The sequence below is a fragment of the Lithobates pipiens genome, unplaced genomic scaffold (assembly GCF_037356315.1).
Source record: "Lithobates pipiens isolate NorthernLeopardFrog02 unplaced genomic scaffold, aLitPip1_a1.2 Scaffold_19, whole genome shotgun sequence".
NCBI classification, from domain to species: Eukaryota; Metazoa; Chordata; class Amphibia; order Anura; family Ranidae; genus Lithobates; species Lithobates pipiens.
Window position 1 is genome coordinate 5,523,252 of NW_027507764.1, and position 24,620 is coordinate 5,547,871.

Here is a 24,620-nt window from a genome sequence, read left to right on the forward strand (position 1 = left end):
TCCCAGAAACTGTCCATGTCAACTTTTGGGAGAGCTCATTCCAGTTTCCTGACTCAGTCTTTTCCTTCGCAAAGGGGTCCCCTGAGTTGTAGTTCACCATATACTGAATATAAGAGAGTGACTGTAATCTGAAGAGACAGCAGAGTTAGATGTGTCCTCCATTATTGTATTTCTGCTAGTTTGGAGTATCCCAAGGCTCACCAATATCCTACCCAAGTTAGACAAGAAAATAAACTACAAAAAAAAGACATGCACTGCCTGGTATCTGAGTTGAGTTACTGTGGACTGCTGTGTGCCTGGCTGCCATGTGCCTCACGGGGAATGGAACCCGTAATAATATAGCCGGTCTGGGATCTGTGCTAATCTTCCCAGCAGATTCTAACCCATTACCACATTCATCTGGATTAATAGAGAGTGTTAGGACTTGTTTGTAGGCAGGGGTTAGTACTTCTCATTGGTTTCTAACACCAGGACCACCGTCATCAGGACTAATGAAGAGCTTTAAGACTCGTTTGTAAGCAGGAGTTAGGACTTTACATCGGTTTCTAACTTCTTACTACAGTCATCAGAACTAAAGGAGAGTGTAAGGACCTGTTTGTAAGCAGGGGTTAGTATTTTCCACTGGTTTCTAAATCTTGACCACGGTCATCAGGTTTTTTATTTCTGGGGTCGGAGTAGCATGGGGCAAAGGGGGGGTGGGAAAAGGTTATGTAAGTTTGTGGCCTCAGGAAGTGAACCATCAAGGTAGGCCCTCAACAGGTTTTGATGGAGAATCCACCTTTTAGGGGGACCTGAAGTGAGGATAGCGGAAGAGTTGGGCAGCCATTCTAAGTTCATGTTGCGCTGTGTAGAATTATGGATGTTGGGATTAAAGGAGTGAAGGTGAAGGTTGCGTTGTTAAAGAACTGTACATTATGCTTCTGCTTTGCTGAAAAGCTGAACGTGTGGACATCCTTTATTTCCAGAGGTAGGCCTCAGACCTGGAGAATGTGAGTGACCAAAGATGGCAAGGTTTCTCCAAGTTACAGATATGTGTGTACCCTATCTCGTCCCCGAGCAGAAGCAAGTTGGGAGGAGTCCCTGGCCAGCTTGGCACTGGCTGATGACGAATCAAAGCCCTGCTAACATGTTGATTATGTCAGAACCTCTACCCCCCCCCCCCCCCCCCCACCACCCCATTACCATCTACTAATCAATGGGAATGCAAAAGCAGCTTGAAGCAGGTTGATGGTCAACTGAAGGTCAAAAGAACCTGTCAATGCATTCTTAAATCTGCATGATCTCAGAATCATCCTAACCCACCTTCTAATGCACTTGGAAGTAAGTTGAATTTTACTATTCACATAGTTACATAGTAGGTGAGGTTGAAAAAAGACACAAGTCCATCAAGTCCAACCTATGTGTGTGATTATATGTCAGTATTACATTGTATATCCCTGTATGCTGCGGTCGTTCAGGTGCTTATCTAATAGTTTTTTGAAACTATTGATATCCCCCACTGAGACCACCACCTGTGGAAGAGAATTCCACATTTGCTCTTACAGTAAAGAACGCTCTACATAGTTTAAGGTTAAACCTTCTTTCTTCTCATTTTAATGAGTGGCCACATGTTAAACTCCCTTCCACGAAAAAGTTTTCTCCCTATTGTGGGGTCACCAGTCCGGTATTTATATATTGTGGGGTCACCAGTCCGGTATTTATATATTGTGGGGTCACCAGTCCAGTATTTATATATTGTGGGGTCACCAGTCCGGTATTTATATATTGTGGGGTCACCAGTCCGGTATTTATATATTGTGGGGTCACCAGTCCGGTGTTTATATATTGTGGGGTCACCAGTCCAGTATTTATATATTGTGGGGTCACCAGTCTGGTATTTATATAATGAAATCATATCCCCTCTCAGGCGTCTCTTCTCCAGAGAGAATAAGTTCAGAGCTCACAACCTTTCCTCATAACTAATATCCTCCAGACCCTTTATTAAACCCAAGTTTAGACTTAAGGTACACTTAAATTTCCTTATTTTTCTTTGGCACCTGCCAATGCCTGTGTTGGAGTTGGGTCCCCCCATGACATTAGTGCAGTAACTCATAGACCGGGCTCTTGGCAGGCACTTCAGCTGTGACAAAAAGCTCATCAGTTCCAGACATCAGTCAATGTTGGTTCATCTTGACGTTAAAACTATCGGACAGAATGACCAGTTTTAATAAAGTTTACACCCCTTGGGTTAAACATTTCCTTCCACAGATGTCCCCTACAACTGTAAGCCCTTGTACACACGGTCGGACATTCCGACGGAAAATGTCCGATCGGACCGCGTTGTCGGATAATCCGACCGTGTGTGGGCTCCATCGGACTGTTTCCGTCGGAATATCTGACGGACCAAGTTTTCCAGCTTGGCTATAAAACTTTCCGACAACATGATCCGATCGGACTTTGTCCGATTGTGTGTAGAGAATTCCGATCGGACAAAGTGCCACGCATGCTCAGATCAAATTCCTACACCAAAGCTATTGGCTACTAGCCTGAATGTAGTCCCGTCGTAATGAAATAACGTCATTGCGTTCTGAACGATCGGATTTTCCGACAACTTTGTCCGACTGTGTGTATGCAACACACTTTGTCCGACCCGTGTGTACAAGGGCTAAGACTGGAGGCAACTGTGTAATGGCCACACTTAGCTGGTCACTGGTATTCTTGGCCTAGCCCAAACACTTCTCCCTGCCCCCCCCCCCCCCCACCTCCAAAGCTTCCCATCCTCTCCTTCCCTCTTCTCCTTTTTTTCACCCTCTCCTTATACGCCTACCCCCTTCACTCTTTACTGTTCCTTTTTCCATCTCTACTGTTTTCTACTCCACCCTTTGTTCATCTTTCCCCTTTTTCTGATCTTTAGTTTCTTTTGATCTTCTATGATCCCTGTTGCCCTACCATTCGGCACCTTGGTATATGATGTGCGGCCTTTGGACCTCGGCACTCTGTAGTAGGAACATTGATTATGGTAATAGTATTGATCTCTGCCAGCCTCACATAAGATGTTCCTAGTTTCCTATTGTCTTCTGCAGCATATCCCCAATGTATCCTGTCCTGTCCTCGCCTTTGGTGAGGTCAGGGGCCGCATTTCAGACCCTCTTTAGCTCATAAGTTGACTACCATGGGTCTGTGATGTTGGGAAGATCACATCACAGTCCATATTGTGCAGTGACATTTCATCGCCAGCAATTGTTAAACCAAACTCCATGTGTACCCACTCCTCACAGTTTGGGCTCATCAACTACTTTGCCTTTTATCTGCCTTACTGATGTCTGAATGGCAAAGTACCTCTACAAATGGCCACAAGTCCAACATACAGGTACCTTATTGGAACTGTTCCAAGTGGCACATACTTTCCGTGCCCCCCCCCCCCAACCAAGTCCTCTCCTGTAGCATAGCAAAGTAATGGATTTGTAGCACTGGAACCCTGGATTCATCCTACTTATTATCCAATAGAGTTGTGGTGTTTTTTTTTTCCTGCTTGTAGGCAGGTGCAGTCTGCCGTCTCCACTGCAGGTGGCGCTCAACTGCAGCAGAGAGAGAGAGAGGAAGTCATGGGGAACAGGGTTTCCTGAGTCACTAGGGCAGTGATCCAATTGGATGTGACTCCGGTGGCCATCTTAGGTGTGGCACAGTCTAGTTAAGACCCTGGTCCCTGGGTTTGGCATGCTTTATGTAAGTGGGTAGTGTAGGTGTGAATTCTTGCTGCCTCACCGCATTGCAGCCCACTTACATGCTAACCAACCCTCACCCAACCTACCCGTCCTCAACTTCTCTCTTTCCCCTAAAATTCCTGTAGCCAAGCCCCCCATAGGGGTTGCTGAATGTTGTGGTTCACCTGTCACCCTGCCCAGCCCGGCATCCATCTCTCAGGCACTCAGAGACACAGAACAGAGGATCTGGGGGTTTTGGTAGATCATAAGCTCAATAATAACATGCAATGCCAAGCTGCTGTTCCCAAAGCGAGCAAAGTCCTTTCTTGTATTAAGAGAGGTATGGACTTCAGAGAGAGAGATATCATTTTGCCCCCCTGTTCAAATCATTAGTAAGACCTCACCTGGAATATGTAGTTCAGTTTTGGGCACCAGTTCTCAAAAAGGATATCGGGGAACTGGAGAAAGTGCAGAGAAGGGCAACCAAACTGATAAGAGGCATGGAGGAGCTCAGCTATGGGGAGAGATTAGAGGAACTGAATTTATTCACTCTTGAGAAGAGGAGAATAAGGGGGGATATGATCAACATGTTCAAATATATTAGGGGTCCTTATAGTGAACTTGGTGTTGAGTTGTTCTCTGTACGGTCAACCCAGAGGACACGGGGGCACTCTTTACGTCTAGAGGAAAAGAGATTTCATCTTCAAGTATGGAAAGGTTTCTTCACAGTTAGAGCTGTGAAAATGTGGAATAGACTCCCTGCAGAGGTGGTTCTGGCCAGCTCAGTAGATTGCTTTAAGAAAGGTCTGGATACTTTCCTGAATGTACATAATATAACTGGGTACTAACATAGGTAAAGTTGATCCAGGGAAAATCCGATCGCCTCTTGGGGGATCAGGAAGGAATTTTTTTCCCCTGCTGTAGCAAATTGGAGCATGCTCTGCTGGGGTTTTTTTTCGCCTTCCTCTGGATCAATTGTGGGCATAAAATTGGGTATTTGGATTGTACGATTATTTTTTATTTTATTTATTTGTTTTTAAGGTTGAACTGGATGGACTTGTGTCTTTTTTCAACCTGACTAACTATGTAACTATGTAACTATGTAACAGTCCATACGTTTTGGAAAGTATGGGGGAGGTTGTGGACTTTATATGAAGCCTGCAGCCAGGGAGATGACATAACCAAAATGTGTCTGGTGGGTAGTAGGAAAAAGATAGAACCACATATGTTACATATACATATTATAAAAAATTTAAATACATAAAATGTATTTCATAAAGAATATAAAGTAACATGTTAATAGGTGATATGGTAACATATTAGTTCATATTATAAACCTTTGTCAAAACACCAAGCACGTAGTTGTGTGTCTCCACAATATAAAATATAATTGTGATTGAGTTGGTACACTCCAGTAATGCATAATCAATGTAATATTGGTAACAGTCTTGAAATTGTATAATCAAGGAGGGCATCTAATAGCTCGATGCGTTTTGTGGCTGTCGCCACCTTTCAGGGGCAGATGACAAATAGGGGTCTATAAAGTTATTAAATATTAATATAAATAGAAGATTGTGATAATGGATCTACCTATGAGAGGAGGGAGGAAAAGGGATGGAAAAATCCGAATAAACACCCCCTCATACTTACCAACAATGAATCTGGGAGCAAGCGTGAAGAGCTGGGGGCCACTAACCACACTAACTCAGCCAGGCCTTAGTGGATTGCCTTTTGCAGGCAGGGGCCTCGGGTCCCTATGGTGCAGAAATAGTTCAGGTGTAAACTGTCCTCTATTCTGCTGCTGTTAGGGTTGGGCTCAGCCCTTCCTTCTCAGAGCTGCCCGCTCAGCATTCGGCTAATTGCCAGCTCCTATCTCTCCACAGTTACTTAGCTTTTGATGATATCCTGCTCGTCAGTCCTGCCTACTTAAGCCGTTCAGCCCAGTGGATCTCTGCCTTCACCTTGGTCAACATCACAGAAACTCCCCAATGGATCTCTGCCTTCACCTTGGTCAACATCACAGAAACTCCTCAATGGATCTCTGCCTTCACCTTGGTCAACATCACAGAGACTATCTCCTGCGATCCTGTTCAAGACTTGTTTTGCTGACATCCCTTCTGGCTCCAGATCCTGCTTTCTGTTCTACTGCATTGATCCCTGACTTCTGGCTTGGCTGACTTTCCATTCCGTTTATTGAACTTTGACTATGTTTTGACTACGTTTGTTCTTTTTACTTTTATTATTAAACAAGTGTGATTAAACTGTACTTCCGTCTCATCCTGATTTCATGGTTTCTGATAGCTTCCAATCCCAGATAGTTCTCTTTGGGTCCTGCCAGCCAGCCTGGCTGCAACGACCTCTCTCCACTGCCCTTCCCATAGTCCACTCTTCTGGTTCTGCACCCATCTCAACCTGCAATCTACCAGTCCTCCTGACTGTGGTTCACTCACCAGCCCACCAGTTGTTCTCCCTGGAGTCTCTTAGCAGTGTTCTCTCCCGCTGTCCTCTCCTTGCTCCCTTGTGTGCCTCTCTCCCAGGATCTCTTCTCTCTTCCTGGATGCACCTGAGCCCCAGCCCAAGGTCAACCCTCCCCTCCAGACTGGGGAGCTCCCTGTGGGCCCCGACAGCCTCCACACTCCAGCACTTCCACCCGACAACTTCTCCCCAGCTGGGCTGACCCGAGGTATTTAAGCAGGCCTGCCCCCAGCCAAGTTGGGGATTGGTCAAGGCTCCTCAAAATATCCCAGGCAGCTCCACTTCTCCTCTCCTCTCCTCTCCTCTCCTCTAGCACCTTCTAGAAAGAGGAGGGAGGTGACAGTGATGCTACCTGTGAGCCACCCAGCCCTTCCCTGAGCCACTCCCAGCCCAGAATGAAAACATACAGGCCTAACCACCAGCTAGGCCTGCCTACATTTTCTTACTCTGCTATACAAATCTTTACTCTTGCATCTTCCTAAATAGAGGGTACCATATTCTATTTTGCCCTTCCCTCTTATTCCTGCCCCCTTTCCCCTTCCTTTCCTTGTTTGTCATCTCCACCTTTTTTCCATACCGCCCTTTGTTCATCTTACTCCCTCTCTGACCTTTATAGCTCCCTTTGATCTTCTATGCTGTTGGGAAGATCCCATGAAGGTCCATATCGTACGGGGACATTGCAGCGCCAGTGATTGTTAACCCACGCTTTATGTAAACCCATGCTTGCCTGGCCCAGCGTGGGTTAATCAATCTGCATTGTATTGATGGTAATCAGACTTTTACTGCCCAGGATTATGTGTTCTATGTACAGTTAAAAGAAAAAATACAATAAAAATGTATTGAAAAGAAAGAAACAACGAGCGTAGTATCAAAAGTAAAAAAATAACATGATGCATAATGGAGCAGGTAGAGCTGGAACATAGCCTTGAGCACTCTGCGGGGGGAGGCATTACCAGGGGCCAGCGGTTCTGCAGATGGCCAATCAGAGCCTGATAGGGACTGCGGAGAGGAGGATCTGATCGGCCATCCGCAGAACACCTCGCTTAGTTACTATCCCCTCCCGCAGAGTGCTCAAGGCTATGTACTAAGCTGTTGTTTTACCTACTATATGTGAGTGCATTATGTTATTTATATTTAAATAGGAAAAAACTTTTTGATAGAGCTATGCACTTCAGCTGCTTCATGCCCAATGTTGTAATGCCCAGGAAAAGCGTGAGAGACACTCTCAGTGGTCATAGGAACAGGGCTGCCATTAGAAATCGTGAGGCCCCATACAGCCTACCTGACAGGCCCCTACCCTCACAGGGCAAAAGAAATAGTGCAATATCCAACATTCATAGGACAAAATAAATTGCAGGTGGACCCCCACATTATGGGATTGGTTATGGGGGCATCACACTTCACTTTGGAATGTTGACAGGTAGCATAGGTAGCAGAATGATGGGTCAACTAGAGACAGATGCACAGCCTATCCATGAATTGCCACAGTGAACAGGCTGACCGTGAATGGCCATGGGGGACAGGCTGGCTGTAAATGGCCATGGGGGACAGGCTCGCCGTGAATGGCCATGGGGGACAGGCTCGCCGTGAATGGCCATGGGGGACAGGCTGGCCGTGAATGGCCATGGGGGACAGGCTGGCCGCATGGGCGTCCGCAGAACTTTTTTCAGGGGGGGGGGCATCATTTAGGGTCACCCATGGGCCGCCCCTGTCATTATCACATTGTCATGGTCAGAGACTGCAGACGTAGTACTGTCCCTAGGATAAGTAATGGATAATGGCCAACTTACCAGACCCAGCGAAACTACAGCAGTGATCTCTTTGACTGGACGATCACTTACTCTGGGTTCCCCGGGGGCGACTCTGGTCAGTAGTGTAGGATATCTGTACCCTGGCAGTATCTCAGTCTTTCTCTCTCTGGTGGCGCTGGGTAGCTCTCTGGTGGCGCTGGGTAGCGTGGCTCTCTCTGTCTAGCACTGGGAAGCGTGGCTCTCTCTCTCTTGTGGCGCTGGGTACCATGGCTCTCTCTCTCTCTGGTGGCACTGGGTAGCATGGCTCTCTCTCTGGCACTGGGTAGCTTGGCTCTGTCTGGCACTGGGTAGAGTGTCTCTCTCTCTGGTAGTGCTGGGTAGCGTGACTCTCTCTCTGGTAGTGCTGGGTAGGGCGTCTCTCTCTCTCTCTGGTGGTGCTGGGTAGCGTGACTTTCTCTGGCATTGGATAGCGTGGCTCTGGTGCCCCTGGGTAGTGTGGCTCTGTCTGGTGCTGGGTGGCGTGGCTCTCTCTGGCATTGGGTAGCGTGGCTCTCTCTCTCTGGTGGCCCTGGGTAGCGTGGCTCTCTCTATGCTCTCTTCTCCTAGTCTCCTTTGATTGGCCCTTAGTTATGGCCAATGGGGAAGGAGCAGAAGGGGCAAGAAGCTGGGCGGGGAACCTGGTGAGAGCCACCGTCTCTTTTCCTTGACTGGAGAAAGGGGCAGCGAGCGGGGGGGAAACTGCCGACAGCCCACAGCTCGCCTTTCTCCTTTTCTGCTGGACTGAGCAGGGCAAAGAGCCCGCAGTCACACTACACTGATGGGGGGCTTGACAGCTCCTTGATGGTGTCACCCCGCTGGCTGCCTGCACACCCATAGCTATGCCACTGTGCTGAATGTGCTGGTCTGATCCCTGATTCCAGAGGGGGGCACTTGACCCCCCTTGTCCCTACCTGAGGACACCCGTGGCTGGCCGTGAATGACCATGGGGGACAGGCTGGCCGTGAATGGCCATGGAGGACAGGCTGGCTGTAAATGACCACGGGGGACAGGCTGGCAGTGAATGACCATGGGGGACAGGCTGGCCGTAAATGACCATGGGGGACAGGCTGGCCGTAAATGACCATGGGGGACAGGCTGGCCGTGAATGGTCATGGGGGACAGGCTGGCCGTGAATGGTCATGGGGGACAGGCTGGCCGTGAATGGCCTTGGGGGACATGCTGGCCGTGAATGACCATGGGGGACAGGCTGGCCGTAAATGACCATGGGGGACAGGCTGGCCGTGAATGGCCATGGGGGACAGGCTGGCCGTGAATGGCCATGGGGGACATGCTGGCCGTGAATGGCCTTGGGGGACATGCTGGCCGTGAATGACCATGGGGGACAGGATGGCCGTAAATGAGCATGGGGGACAGGCTGGCCGTGAATGGCCATGGGGGACATGCTGGCCGTGAATGACCATGGGGGACAGGCTGGCCGTGAATGACCATGGGGGACAGGCTGGCCGTGAATGACCATGGGGGACATGCTGGCCGTGAATGGCCAAGGGGGACAGGCTGGCCGTGAATGGCCATGGGGGACAGACTGGCCGTGAATGGCCATGGGGGACATGCTGGCCGTGACTGGCCAAGGGGGACAGGCTGGCCGTGAATGACCATGGGGGACAGACTGGCCGTGAATGGCCATGGGGGACAGGCTGGCCGTGAATGACCATGGGGGACATGCTGGCCGTGAATGGCCATGGGGAACAGACTGGCCGTGAATGGCCATGGAGGACAGGCTGGCATTGAATGGGTCACATTGTTGCTTATGGTTTGGCCTATCAGGTTCAGCCCCCTCTTCTGACCGAAAAATCCCTAACGCTCAATGTTAACCCGTAGCCTACTCCAAACAAAATGAAAAAACAAAACAAAAAGCTTTGGCTTCCGATACGCGTTAACTATATATGACAAAATCTGAAATCCAAGGCAGGCGGTGGGAAAAGGCGAAGTTGGGTATTAAATTGAAAAAAGTTGACTTGTACATAGAATAGGAAAACCACATATATGTGAGATGCTCGTACTGCACCCCCCCCCCCCCCCCCGAAACGTTTATATAATGGAAAGATTCCCTCATGGGGTTTTTTAGCAGCCAAAAAATTCAAAGGTTATTGATTAAAAAATTCTTTATTGTATCAAAAGGCAATTCGGCAATTGCATAAGAGTTGTAAAAAACTGAGCTCTGGCATTTACATGAAAACGGAAAAACCATCAATCATAATGGAAATACGTATTGTATGAAATCCTCTTTAAAAGTTTGTGTTTTACTTTCAAAAGCGGTCTTCCACATAAAACCCCCTACGCGACGCGTTTCAACCTTTTTGTGGTCTTCTTCAAGGGAGATATTTTATTCTATGCAGAGAAAAAGAGAAATATTTTTCCATTTTTATAAACATTTTATATTTTACCATTATATCTAACCACACACAGTGATGTATATTTACCAATCATGGTGATGGAAGAGTGAAAGGCATGTCCTGTAGCCAGAATTTTCTTTAACAGCTTGCCGACCAGCAGCCGCAGTTGTACTGCAGCAGCATGGCTCGGCTGCGTGAATCGCCATTATGTTACGTCTGTAACGCGCGCACGCCCCCCCCCGCTCGCTCCCAGGGCCGATGCGAGTGCCCGGCGGTCTAGATCACCGCCTGACTCCCGTGATAGGACACATATTAACCCCTTCAGTGCCAGTGAAATTTTTACAGTAATCAATGTAATTTTTAATCGCATTGATCACTGTATTAATGCCAATGGTCCCAAAAATGTGTCAAAATATGTCCGATGTGTCCGCCACAATGTCGCAGTCACGATAAAAATCGCTGATTGCCGTCATTACTAGTAAAAAAAAAAAAAAATTATTAATAAAAATGCCATAAAACTATCCGGCGGACTTAGTCCGGCAGATCAGAGTCCGCAGGACAATTCGACCTTGTGTGGGCTCCAGCGGACTTTTTCTTCCCAAAAGTCCGGCGGACTTAGAAATCAGACTTGACTCAAAATTGTCCGCCGTACTCGGCTTTCTAGCGGTCAATCCGCCTGTCTGTCTGCTAGTCCACCGGACTTTCCAAATGAACGGACTTGCCCACACACGGACTAAAGTCCGTTCAATTTCAACGTGACTTCAGGTACGACGGGACTAGAGAAGGAAGTCAATGTCGGCGCTTTTATCTACGAGATTGACACCTTGCGAGCCCCGTTGCCTGGTATGGGTTTTAAGGGTAACCCCTACGCCGAAAAATGGCGTGGGGGTCTCCCCGAAGTCCATACCAGACCCTTATCTGAGCACGTAGCCTGGCCAGTCAGGAAAGGGGGTGGGGACGAGCGAACGCCCCCCCCCCCCAAACCGTACAAGGCCGAGTGCCCTCAACATGGGGGGTGGGTGCTTTGGGGAAGGGGCGCGCCCTGCGGCCCACCCCACCCCAAAGCACCTTGTCCCCATCTTGATGAGGACAAGGGCCTCTTCCCAACAACCCTGGCCGTTGGTTGTCGGGGTCTGCGGAAGGGGGGCTTAACGGCTTTAATAAGGGGGCCCGCAGATTCCGGCCCCCCACCCTATGTGAATGAGTATGGGGTACATCGTACACAGGTTTTTAAAGTTTTTAAAGTAGTTTATTAGCAGCTCCAGGGGTCTTCTTTCGACTTCGGGGTCTTCTTCCGACTTTGGGAGTCTTCTTCCGACTTCTCTGCGCTTTCTGGTTCTTCTCGCCGGGCTCCTCCGCTATCTTCTGCTCTTTTGCCGCTCTTTTGCTAGCGGAGTAGCCCGGCTTTCTCCATTGTCGTTGCCGTCTTCTTCTTCTTCCTTCTTCTGTACTTCTGATGTTGACACAATGCTCTCTCCCGCTGTAATGCCGTGGACACAGTGCACGGCGATTTATACAGGCATAATGGGCAGGGTGACCGGGTGATGTTACACTGTGACCCCACCCCTTACAATGTCAGAGTACCAGCGTCCCCAGGACTGTGACATCATAAGGGACGGGGTCACTGTGTGCCATCACCCTTATGCCTATATAATTCGCCACACACCGTGTCCACGGCATTACAGCGGGAGAGAGCATCGTGTCAACATCGGAAGAACAGAAGAAGGAGGAAGAAAAAGAAAAAGGCGGCGACGACGACGATGGCAATGGCAACGATGACAACAAAGGAGAAAGCTGGGCTCCACTCCTAGCAAAAGCGCCAAAAGAGTAGAAGATAGCGGAGGAGCCCGGCGAGAAGAACCGGAAAGCGGGAGAAGTCAGAAGAAGACCCCCGAAATCGGAAGAAGACCCTCGGAGCTGCCTAAAAAACTACTTAAAAAGCCTGTGTAGTGTGTTTTTTTATTGACACTTTTTTCCCCCAGGTGAATGTGTACGCGGCATCAGAGTATATTCTGACGGAAAGTCCGGTCGTGTGTACGCGGCATCAGAGTATATTCTGACGGAAAGTCCGGTCGTGTGTACGCGGCATCAGAGTTTATCCTGACGGAAAGTCCGGTCGTGTGTACGCGGCATCGGAGTATATTCTGACGGAAAGTCCGGTCGTGTGTACGCGGCATCAGAGTTTATTCTGACGGAAAGTCCGGTCATGTGTACGCGGCATCAGAGTTTATCCTGACCGAAAGTCCGGTCGTGTGTACGCGGCATCGGAGTACATTCTGACGGAAAGTCCGGTCGTGTGTACGCGGTTTTAGAGTATATTCTGACGGAAAGTCCGGTCGTGTGTACGCGGCATCGGAGTATATTCTGACGGAAAGTCCGGTCGTGTGTACGCGGCATCGGAGTATATTCTGACGGAAAGTCCGGTCGTGTGTACGCGGCATCAGAGTTTATCCTGACGGAAAGTCCGGTCGTGTGTACGCGCCATCAGAGTTTATCCTGACGGAAAGTCCGGTCGTGTGTACGCGGCATCGGAGTATATTCTGACGGAAAGTCCGGTCGTGTGTACGCGGCATCAGAGTATATTCTGGCGGAAAGTCCGGTCGTGTGTACGCGGCATCAGAGTATATTCTGGCGGAAAGTCCGGTCGTGTGTACGCGGCATCAGAGTTTATCCTGACGGAAAGTCCGGTCGTGTGTACGCGGCATCGGAGTATATTCTGACGGAAAGTCCGGTCGTGTGTACGCGGCATCAGAGTATATTCTGGCGGAAAGTCCGGTCATGTGTACGCGGCATCGGAATATATTCTGACGGAAAGTCCGGTCGTGTGTACACGGCATCGGAGTATATTCTGACGGAAAGTCCGGTCGTGTGTATGCGGCATCGGAGTATATTCTGACGGAAAGTCCGGTCGTGTGTACACGGCATCGGAGTATATTCTGACGGAAAGTCCGGTCGTGTGTACACGGCATCGGAGTATATTCTGACGGAAAGTCCGGTCGTGCGTATGCGGCATCGGAGTATATTCTGACGGAAAGTCCGGTCGTGTGTACGTGGCATCGGAGTATATTCTGACGGAAAGTCCGGTCGTGTGTACGTGGCATCGGAGTATATTCTGACGGAAAGTCCGGTCGTGTGTACGCGGCATCAGAGTTTATTCTGATGGGAAGTCCGGTCGTGTGTACGCGGAATCAGAGTTTATTCTGATGGGAAGTCCGGTCGTGTGTACGCGGAATCAGAGTTTATTCTGATGGGAAGTCCGGTCGTGTGTACGCGGCATCGGAATATATTCTGACGGAAAGTCCGGTCGTGTGTACGCGGCATCAGAGTATATTCTGACGGAAAGTCCGGTCATGTGTACGCGGCATCAGAGTATATTCTGGCGGAAAGTCCGGTCGTGTGTACGCGGCATCGGAGTATATTCTGATGGGAAGTCCGGTCATGTGTACGCGGCATCAGAGTTTATTCTGATGGGAAGTCCGGTCGTGTGTACGCGGCATCGGAGTATATTCTGATGGGAAGTCCGGTCATGTGTACGCGGCATCAGAGTTTATTCTGATGGGAAGTCCGGTCGTGTGTACGCGGCATTAGCCCACTCCAAACAAAATAAGAAACAAAAAGTTTTGGCTTCCAATAGGCGTTAACTATATACTGGGCTTTTTTCTCAGACAATAGGTGCCGGAACTCCCCTTTTCTGAGTCACCCCTTTTCCCCACCCCCTACCCACCCCCGAGCACCCTCCTTTGGTTCCACCCACTTCCCAATACCACCCTTTTTAAAACAATACAGAACCAAGTATCATTCATTTTGCGGTGCTAAGTTTTTTGTACGGAATTTGGTAATGATATCAAGAAAAGTGGTAAAATAGATCCCCTTCAGCCAGCAACAATAGATCCCCCTAAAAATAATGTACCACCCACAATAAAATCCCCCCCCCCCAGCAACAATAGGCTCCCGGCAGCATCAACAGATCTCCGCACAGCCAGTATTAATAGACTCTCTGGCAGCCATCAACAATAGACCCCTCCCCCAATATTAGATCTCCTTCAGAAAAAAACAGGCCCCCCAGCAACATAAGACCCACCCCTAGCAACAAGTCCCTCACCAGCAACAATAGACTAGACATGTGAAAAAGGAAAAAATTTGTTTAGTTTCGTTTCGTTTTAATTCGTTAATTCATTAATTTCATTTAGTTATATTCGTTAACTTCCTTAAATTCGTTTTCGGATTTCGTTTAGTTTTCTACCGAATTCGAAAAATCGGCCACATTCGAAATGATTTCAACCAAATTCGAAAATATTTCTACCGGATTCGAAATGATTTCAACATGATTCGACATTATTTCAACCACATTCGAAAATATTTTGTGACCCGACTTTAGGGCCATGTATCTCGGGGTCACTTGGTGCTAGAAACTCCAAATTTGGATATGTTGTAGTGCTAGTACTATTGTGTTTGTATACTAAATTTGGGGTTTCTAGCTATAAGTGACCCCGAGATATGTGGCCCCAAAATCGGGTCGCAAAAATGTTATTCTCTGCTCTAATAACTAATAACATTTTGCGACCCGATTTTGGGGCCACATATCTCGGGGTCACTTATAGCTAGAAACTTCAAATTTGGATATGTTTTAGTTCTAGTACGATTGTGTTTGCATACCAATTTTGGGGTTTCTAGCTATAAGTGACCCCGAGATATGTGGCCCCAAAATCGGGTCGCAAAATGTCATTCTCTGCTCTAATAACATTTTGCGACCCGATTTTGGGGCCACATATCTCGGGGTCACTTATAGCTAGAAACTTCAAATTTGGATATGTTTTAGTGCTAGTACGATTGTGTTTGCATACCAATTTTGGGGTTTCTAGCTATAAGTGACCCCGAGATATGTGGCCCCAAAATCGGGTCGCAAAATGTCATTCTCTGCTCTAATAACTAATAACATTTTGCGACCCGATTTTGGGGCCACATATCTCGGGGTCACTTATAGGTAGAAACCCCGAGATACATGGCCCTAAATTCGGGTCACAAAATATTTTCGAATGTGGTTGAAATAATTTGGAATGCAGTTAAAATAATTTCGAATCATGTCGAATTCATTTGAATTCATTCGTTATATTTCTTTCGTATTCGTTGTAATTTGTTATTTTTTTTATTCGGACATTCGGATGCATCCGAATGTCCGAAAAAGATGCAAAATTCGGCCGAATTTCGATTCGTTACGAAACGAATTGCACAAGCCTACAATAGACACCCCCCCCCCCCCCCCCTTCAAAAATAGATCCCCTCCAGCTAGAATAGATCCCCCAGCAGTGAGCATCAATACCCTGCAGCACACCCCAGCACCCCTTGCCATTACATGCAGTCAGTTCAGGAGGTGCCGGAACGGCGTTCCCCCCGCGTTCCCGCTGCAATAAAAAAAAAAAGCCCTGACTGTATATATATATATATATGACAAAATCCCAATTCCAAGGCAGACGGTGGGAAACGGTGAAGTTGGGTATTCAATGTAAAAAAAAAGCTGATTTGTACATTTTTTTTGCGAGGAGCTAATCGTCTATTCGCTGTCACGCTCGCTCGTTGTCGGAATGATCGCAGTTCCATTGCGCGTTCCGTGTTTTTTTTTTTCTTCTTCTTCTATTTTTTTTTTACGGCAAACGGAAGGGAAATGAAGTTTTGTTAATGTACAATTTGGAGCAGATGGTCCGTGTGTTGATGGAAGATAAACACTTTGTTTTGGTGAAGAATAAGCAGAGAATCCCGAGTGACTCAAACTGTTTTGTTTCCCCGGAATTCGGACTTAATTGTCTTTTTTTTTTTCCCCCCAGCTTTGCTCTGTTATGAAATTACGGAATTCTGCTGTAATTCACGTTTTATTGTCTAAACCTGAGACAGACAAGAAAGGGGGAAAAAATGGGGTAAATTTACGATGTGTGAGGATAGGGATTGCAGAGAGGAAAATAGATTGTCACGTTAATCAAAAGATCACACAGTGAGCGTGAAGACGAAGGTTTTTCTTGTCAATGAGGACCAACGGTAATGGCACAGGCGGGGCAAATTCTACACAATTTACCCCTTTCACTGGCAGAGCTGCTTTTCCTTTTTTTTTTTTTTTTTTGCACACGTTTATAAAAATCATTTTAGGTCTGAAGATTACATAAACCCCCCCCCCCAAACATGGTATATTTTCTGAAATCAGATACCCTAGAGCAGGGGTCTCCAAAGAAAGGGCCAGTTTACTGCTCTTCAAATTTTAGAGGGGGAAGGGGGGGGGTCAGACTGTGAGCAGTGGGAGTAGAAAATGCCCCGCCGTCGGTGGGAGTAAACCATGCCATAGGCTTGGGGGTCAGTGGGAGAAAAAGACAAATTACATCATTGGTGTCAGTGGGAGGAATAGTGCCCCATCATTGGTATCAGTGGGAGGAATAGTGCCCCATCATTGGTGTCAGTGGGAGGAATAGTGCCCCATCATTGGTGTCAGTGGGAGGAATAGTGCCTCATCATTGGTATCAGTGGGGGGAATAGTGCCCCATCATTGGTGTCAGTGGGAGGAATAGTGCCACATCATTGGTGTCAGTGGGAGGAATAGTGCCCCATCATTGGTATCAGTGTGAGGAATAGTGCTCCATCATTGGTATCAGTGGGAGGAATAGTGCCCCATCATTGGTATTAGTGGGAGGAATAGTGCCCCATCATTGGTGTCAGTGGGAGGAATAGTATTACATCATTGGTATCAGTGGGAGGAATAGTGCCCCATCATTGGTGTCAGTGGGAGGAATAGTGCCCCATCATTGGTGTCAGTGGGAGGAATAGTGCCCCATCATTGGTATTAGTGATGGACGAACTTCCGACGGGACGTTTCGCGAACGCGAAACGCGAACGGACACAAACGTTCGCGAAAACGACCGTTCGCCGCGGGCTCCATTGACTTCAATGGGAGGCGAATTTCGCAAACCTTTAGGTCGAATTTGCGGCCACGGGGTAATTATTAGGGGGTAGCACGTAGTCCCACCACCTGGACAATAGCATAATACATGTATGAGGTGAATTTGGGATCGATAACTACAAGCATTTTTTTTTTATTTGGGAAATTGTTCTGACAATTCAGGACTATGGAGCTAATGAAGGCAATGGAGGAGAGGGAAGGTCAGGGACCAGGGTAGGCAAACAAGAGGGTGCAGGAGATACAGAGCACTGACAGCAGCACCGTAATACAGAGCACTGACATCAGCACCGTGACATACAGCGCTGACAGCAGCTCCGTGACATACAGCGCTGACAGCAGCTCCGTGACATACAGCGCTGACAGCAGCTCCGTGACATACAGCGCTGACAGCAGCTCCGTGACATACAGCGCTGACAGCAGCTCCGTGACATACAGCGCTGACAGCAGCACCGTGACATACAGCGCTGACAGCAGCTCCGTGACATACAGCGCTGACAGCAGCTCCGTGACATACAGCGCTGACAGCAGCTCCGTGACATACAGCACTGACAGCAGCTCCGTGACATACAGCGCTGACAGCAGCTCCGTGACATACAGCGCTGACAGCAGCACCGTGACATACAGCGCTGACAGCAGCTCCGTGACATACAGCGCTGACAGCAGCTCCGTGACATACAGCGCTGACAGCAGCACCGTAAGCAGCCCCAGGAGGAAGTCAGCACAGCACAGGGATGGTGTGATCCCCTCATAATAAGAACCCCCAGGAGGAAGTCAGCACAGCACAGGGATGGTGGGAGCCCCTCATAATAAGAACACCCAGGAGGAAGTCAGCACAGCACAGGGATGGTGGGAACCCCTCATAATAAGCAGCCCCAGTAGAAATATGACACCGCTCAACCTCTTCAAAGAGGAGGGTAGGGGCATATAGTACGGTGTGCTTTTTTGGGTCAGGGAAGTGAGCCAAATGAATTAAGAAGGTCTGTGTGCTTGATTCCAAAAATTGTTTATAGACATATACATGGTCTACTGATCACATGTGTTGAATTCCTCCGAGATCCATGCCTCATTCATTTTTAGAAATGTGAGGTAGTTAACACTGTCGTGAGCTAGGCGAGTACGCTTATCGGTCACAATCCCCCCTGCTGCGCTGAACGTCCTTTCGGACAGGACACTGGATGAGGGGCAAGCCAACAGTTCGATTGCAAATTGGGCAAGCTCTGGCCAGAGGTCAAGCCTGCCCACCCAGTAGTCTAGGGGTTCATCACTCCTCAGAGCGTCCACATCGGCCGTTAACCCAATGTAGTCGGACACCTGACGGTCTAGGCGTTCCCTGATGCTGGATCCGGATGACACCTGTCGATGGGTCGGCTGAAAGAATGACCTCATATCCGAAGTCACCAACACATCTTCAAACCGGCCTCTTCTTGCAGGCGCTGTTGGATTGGTACCCGCAAATCCTTCTCTGGGAGTGGGAATTGCTCCTCTGCCAGCGCACGCAAAAGCAGAATGCAGCATTTCTCGAAGCAAGGCCTGGAAGTGCTGCATTCTGACAGCCCTCTGCGACGGCGGTAACATTTCCGCCATTTTGTGTTTGTACCGGGGATCTAAGTACGTTGCCACCCAGTACTGGTCCTTGACCCTCATGCTTTTTATACGGGGGTCCCTATTAAAACACTGGAGCATGAAGGCCCCCATTTGCACTCAAGCGGAAGGTATGTGGTGGTGGTGGTGTTGTTGGTGGTAGTGTCTTTGGGGGTGCACATAGCAGAGAGTGAAGAAGAGGGTGCAGATCGAGAGGATGAGGAGGGTGCAGAAGAATAAGGCTGAGTGAGCCACTCAACCAAGTCTGGTGCGTCCTTTAAAGTAATTGAACGCACCTTCTGCAACTTCCCACTTTGGCTCAAGGCTGTTGCTCCTGCCCTACCCCTACCACCCCTGCGGAAGGGCCTGCCTCTTCCTCTGCCTGTCATTTTTTAAATCACCCTGTGACAAAACTCTTAGTCCCTATACCGCTGAAGGACTGCTGCAGTATAGGGCAGCGGTCAGCAGTAGTGCACGTCAACCCTATGTATTGTGGACCGATAGCGGTCCTTACAGAACAGCAGACTGTACTGCACTCAGGCCTATGTACCGTAGCACCCTATACCAAGTTACCAGTCCTTATAAAAACTTTTGTGGACCAAGCAGGTTGTGTGTTAGTGTTTAGCAGACTGTGCGTCAGTCCCTATACCGCTGAAGGACTGCTGCAGTATAGGGCAGCGGTCAGCAGTAGTGCACGGCAACCCTATGTATTGTGGACCGATAGCGGTCCTTACAGAACAGCAGACTGTAACGCACTCAGGCCTATGTACCGTAGCACCCTATACCAAGTTACCAGTCCTTATAAGAACTTTTGTGGACCAAGCAGGTTGTGTGTTAGTGATTAGCAGACTGTACGTCAGTCCCTATACCAATGAAGGACTGCTGCAGTATAGGGCAGCGGTCAGCAGTAGTGCACGGCAACCCTATGTATTGTGGACCGATAGCGGTCCTTACAGAACAGCAGACTGTACTGCACTCAGGCCTATGTACCGTAGCACCCTATACCAAGTTACCAGTCCTTATAAAAACTTTTGTGGACCAAGCAGGTTGTGTGTTAGTGTTTAGCAGACTGTGCGTCAGTCCCTATACCGCTGAAGGACTGCTGCAGTATAGGGCAGCGGTCAGCAGTAGTGCACGGCAACCCTATGTATTGTGGACCGATAGCGGTCCTTACAGAACAGCAGACTGTAACGCACTCAGGCCTATGTACCGTAGCACCCTATACCAAGTTACCAGTCCTTATAAGAACTTTTGTGGACCAAGCAGGTTGTGTGTTAGTGATTAGCAGACTGTACGTCAGTCCCTATACCAATGAAGGACTGCTGCAGTATAGGGCAGCGGTCAGCAGTAGTGCACGGCAACCCTATGTATTGTGGACCGATAGCGGTCCTTACAGAACAGCAGACTGTACTGCACTCAGGCCTATGTACCGTAGCACCCTATACCAAGTTACCAGTCCTTATAAAAACTTTTGTGGACCAAGCAGGTTGTGTGTTAGTGTTTAGCAGACTGTGCGTCAGTCCCTATACCGCTGAAGGACTGCTGCAGTATAGGGCAGCGGTCAGCAGTAGTGCACGGCAACCCTATGTATTGTGGACCGATAGCGGTCCTTACAGAACAGCAGACTGTAACGCACTCAGGCCTATGTACCGTAGCACCCTATACCAAGTTACCAGTCCTTATAAGAACTTTTGTGGACCAAGCAGGTTGTGTGTTAGTGATTAGCAGACTGTACGTCAGTCCCTATACCAATGAAGGACTGCTGCAGTATAGGGCAGCGGTCAGCAGTAGTGCACGGCAACCCTATGTATTGTGGACCGATAGCGGTCCTTACAGAACAGCAGACTGTACTGCACTCAGGCCTATGTACCGTAGCACCCTATACCAAGTTACCAGTCCTTATAAAAACTTTTGTGGACCAAGCAGGTTGTGTGTTAGTGTTTAGCAGACTGTGCGTCAGTCCCTATACCGCTGAAGGACTGCTGCAGTATAGGGCAGCGGTCAGCAGTAGTGCACGGCAACCCTATGTATTGTGGACCGATAGCGGTCCTTACAGAACAGCAGACTGTAACGCACTCAGGCCTATGTACCGTAGCACCCTATACCAAGTTACCAGTCCTTATAAGAACTTTTGTGGACCAAGCAGGTTGTGTGTTAGTGATTAGCAGACTGTACGTCAGTCCCTATACCAATGAAGGACTGCTGCAGTATAGGGCAGCGGTCAGCAGTAGTGCACGGCAACCCTATGTATTGTGGACCGATAGCGGTCCTTACAGAACAGCAGACTGTACTGCACTCAGGCCTATGTACCGTAGCACCCTATACCAAGTTACCAGTCCTTATAAGAACTTTTGTGGACCAAGCAGGTTGTGTATTAGTGTTTAGCAGACTGTGCGTCAGTCCCTATACCGCTGAAGGACTGCTGCAGTATAGGGCAGCGGTCAGCAGTAGTGCACGGCAACCCTATGTATTGTGGACCGATAGCAGTCCTTACAGAACAGCAGACTGTACTGCACTCAGGCCTATGTACCGTAGCACCCTATACCAAGTTACCAGTCCTTATAAAAACTTTTGTGGACCAAGCAGGTTGTGTGTTAGTGTTTAGCAGACTGTGCGTCAGTCCCTATACCGCTGAAGGACTGCTGCAGTATAGGGCAGCGGTCAGCAGTAGTGCACGTCAACCCTATGTATTGTGGACCGATAGCGGTCCTTACAGAACAGCAGACTGTAACGCACTCAGGCCTATGTACCGTAGCACCCTATACCAAGTTACCAGTCCTTATAAGAACTTTTGTGGACCAAGCAGGTTGTGTATTAGTGTTTAGCAGACTGTGCGTCAGTCCCTATACCGCTGAAGGACTGCTGCAGTATAGGGCAGCGGTCAGCAGTAGTGCACGGCAACCCTATGTATTGTGGACCGATAGCGGTCCTTACAGAACAGCAGACTGTACCGCACCCAAGCCTATGTACCGTAGCACCCTAGACAGACCAAGTTACCAGTCCTGATAAAGAGCTTTGTGGAACAAGTGAGTTGTGAATGATTAGCAGACTGCAGCAGAAGGGCAGCAGTCAAGTATAATATTCTTTCTATATTTGGAAGAAAGAATATTATACGTGTACAAGCCTATTACTGTACCACTGATACCAGTCCTGAAAAGAACCTTTGTGGAACTAATAGTAACAGCAAGTCTTTAAAATTATCCTCACTGCCTGACACACTGCTTCCTGCCTGTCCCTATACAAATTGGCAAAAAAGAGTAGGCTGGAACGATTAGCTGGAATAGCTCTTTTGTGGACCTGATAGTAACAGCTAATGATGATGATGATGATGATGATGAAGAAAGACTAATCTGGCTGAGCTGTCCCTAAAATAGCAGCATACAGCGCTCTGTCCCTTTATCTAAACTGACAAAAGAAACTCAGGCTGCTGACCTAACACCTATACCAGTCCTGAAAAGAACTTTTGTGTACCAAATAGCTAGCGTTTTCTCTGTCCCTACTCCACACAGGATCCTTTCCCTACAGTGACAGAAGAAAGAATGTAAAATGGCCACCGGATCGGGTGTATTTATAGGTTAGGGGGAATGTCCAAGTGTCCATGAGCTGTCATGTCTCAATTGGTTGTCCTGTAACACATGATAAACGTGTCACGAAAGGTTAAAGTTCTTGTATACATTAAACACGTAAGTCCGCCGGGGCGAACGACGGAAAAAGGCGTTCGAACCCGCGGACGGCGAAAGTCGGAAATTCGCCGCGAAACGACCGCCGGGCGAAACGTTCGTCCATCACTAATTGGTATCAGTGGGAGGAATAGTGCTCCATCATTGGTATCAGTGGGAGGAATAGTGCCCCATCATTGGTATTAGTGGGAGGAATAGTGCCCCATCATTGGTGTCAGTGGGAGGAATAGTATTACATCATTGGTATCAGTGGGAGGAATAGTGCCCCATCATTGGTGTCAGTGGGAGGAATAGTGCCCCATCATTGGTGTCAGTGGGAGGAATAGTGCCTCATCATTGGTATCAGTGGGGGAATAGTGCCCCATCATTGGTGTCAGTGGGAGGAATAGTGCCCCATCATTGGTATCAGTGTGAGGAATAGTGCTCCATCATTGGTATCAGTGGGAGGAATAGTGCTCCATCATTGGTGTCAGTGGGAGGAATAGTGCCCCATCATTGGTGTCAGTGGGAGGAATAGTGCCCCATCATTGGTGTCAGTGGGAGGAATAGTGCCTCATCATTGGTATCAGTGGGAGGAATAGTGCCCCATCATTGGTGTCAGTGGGAGGAATAGTGCCCCATCATTGGTATCAGTGTGAGGAATAGTGCCCCATCATTAGTGTCAGTGTGAGGAATAGTGTTACATCATTGGTATCAGTGGGAGGAATAGTGTTACATCATTGGTATCAGTGGGAGGAATAGTGCCCCATCATTGGTGTCAGTGGGAGGAATAGTGCCCCATCATTGGTGTCAGTGGGAGGAATAGTGCCTCATCATTGGTATCAGTGGGGGGAATAGTGCCCCATCATTGGTGTCAGTGGAAGGAATAGTGCCCCATCATTGGTATCAGTGGGAGGAATAGTGCCCCATCATTGGTATTAATGGGAGGAATAGTGCCCCATCATTGGTGTCACTGGGAGGAATAGTGCCCCATCATTGGTATCAGTGTGAGGAATAGTGCCCCATCATTGGTATCAGTGGGAGGAATAGTGCCCCATCATTGGTATCAGTGGGAGGAATAGTGCCCCATCATTAGTGTCAGTGGGAGGAATAGTGCCCCATCATTGGTGTCAGTGGGAGGAATAGTGCCCCATCATTAGTGTCAGTGGGAGGAATAGTGCCCCATCATTGGTGTCAGTGGGAGGAATAGTGCCTCATCATTGGTGTCAGTGGGAGGAATAGTGCCTCATCATTGGTATTAGTGGGAGGAATAGTGCCCCATCATTGGTATCAGTGGGAGGAATAGTGCCCCATCATTAGTGTCAGTGGGAGGAATAGTGCTCCATCATTGGTATCAGTGTGAGGAATAGTGCCCCATCATTAGTGTCAGTGGGAGGAATAGTGCTCCATCATTGGTATCAGTGGGAGGAATAGTGCCCCATCATTGGTGTCAGTGGGAGGAATAGTGCCCCATCATTGGTGTCAGTGGGAGGAATAGTGCCCCATCATTGGTGTCAGTGGGAGGAATAGTGCCCCATCATTGGTGTCAGTGGGAGGAATAGTGCCTCATCATTGGTATCAGTGGGAGGAATAGTGCCCCATCATTGGTGTCAGTGGGAGGAATAGTGCCCCATCATTGGTATCAGTGTGAGGAATAGTGCCCCATCATTAGTGTCAGTGTGAGGAATAGTGTTACATCATTGGTATCAGTGGGAGGAATAGTGCCCCATCATTGGTATCAGTGGGAGGAATAGTGCCCCATCATTGGTGTCAGTGGGAGGAATAGTGCCCCATCATTGGTGTCAGTGGGAGGAATAGTGCCCCATCATTGGTGTCAGTGGGAGGAATAGTGCCCCATCATTGGTGTCAGTGGGAGGAATAGTGCCTCATCATTGGTATCAGTGGGGGGAATAGTGCCCCATCATTGGTGTCAGTGGAAGGAATAGTGCCCCATCATTGGTATCAGTGGGAGGAATAGTGCCCCATCATTGGTATTAGTGGGAGGAATAGTGCCCCATCATTGGTGTCAGTGGGAGGAATAGTGCTCCATCATTGGTGTCAGTGGGAGGAATAGTGCCCCATCATTGGTATCAGTGGGAGGAATAGTGCCCCATCATTGGTATCAGTGGGAGGAATAG